Source organism: Curcuma longa, chromosome 15, assembly GCF_044706935.1.
Source record: "Curcuma longa cultivar G26 ecotype Majalengka, Jawa Barat chromosome 15, ITB_CL_G26_1.1, whole genome shotgun sequence".
Classification (NCBI taxonomy): Eukaryota; Viridiplantae; Streptophyta; class Magnoliopsida; order Zingiberales; family Zingiberaceae; genus Curcuma; species Curcuma longa.
This window is the reverse complement of record NC_133875.1, coordinates 9,822,559-9,823,925: the sequence shown is the minus strand read 5'-3', so window position 1 is coordinate 9,823,925 and position 1,367 is coordinate 9,822,559.

Below are 1,367 nucleotides of genomic sequence, written 5' to 3'. Positions count from 1 at the left end.
AGCGGATAGAATCCGGATCGCAGGACGGAGATCCAGATCGCCAACAGGTTTGGCGTTAAACAGGGTGGGTGAATCGATCACCTACCCTATTTATGGCACTTTAATCGATCAACCAATCGATTACCCTTAACCGTAATCGATCAGGCGATCGATTAACTTTGGTTCTGTGGAATTGAGCAATTGACACTCAATCGATCAACTGATCGATTAAAATCGACGGTAATCGATGGGCTAATCGATTATGGTCGGTTCTGTTCGGGTCCTAGTGACCTGTAATCGATCAATAGATCGATTATGAGTCTGTAAGTTGAATCGTATCAGTCTCTGAAATAGCAGGGTTTCTGATAATGATCAGAAACTGATACTGAACTTATTCTAACCATTCAAAACCATAAACACAATCTACGTATTATCCCAAAATTTAAGTTTGTGCCAAGGTTATGCTAATCTGCAGTTTCAGGATCAGATCTGAAAATCTGAAACCATAACAGTGTTAACAGTGTGTCACGTTTGAATGTGTCTCAGTAGCAGATCAATGTCAAGTATTTAGTGTGCCAACGTTTTAAAGACCAAAACCAACATCAATCTATCAGATCTGTAGTTCCAAGTTCAATTCTAGTTTTGGGGTTCTGAAAACCTATCAGATGTGCCATCAATGTGTCAATTTGAGTAATACAGGTTTCGAAACCTCCAAACTCCTGATATCGTAACCAAGACTCAGAAACTGAGACCTAACCTCATCCTAACCATATAAAACCATAAACACGGCCTATTCTAAATTCCATTGTGCCAAAATTTAGGTTGATGCCAGGTTTTAGTATTTGTGTCAAGTTTGGTATTAGGCATTCTATGGTTTCTGAAAAACAGAAAGTCTGATAACAATCTGTTATCAGAAACTTTATTACTCGTATTGTATCCGGCACCGTATCAAGTATCCTTAAACCCATCCCAATTCTCAAATCAAATAACCAATTGCCACATCCTAAATTGTGGTTTGAAAATACCAGAAACCATATCAGACTCATCAATGTGCCAAGTTGAGTAAAGTTTCAGAAATCTGATAGTTTGTTCAGAAAACTCATCCAAACATTCCATTGTGCCAAGTGCATCAGTAAGGGTTAAATTGAATTCAATGTGCCAAAGTTTTAAAAAGGTCAAAATCATCATGAATAAACTCATAAATCCTAGCCTTTACAGTTCAACTCTTAAATCCTAAAGTTTCTGGAAACTCATCCACAAAGTTGGAAATCTAGTTCAGTAATTAGGTTTCATAAAGCTATCCTAAACCCAAGTTTCCAAAGTAACCCAATTCAGTGACAAGATCATGAAACCATGTGCCAAATTCAGTTTCAACATCAATTTAGATT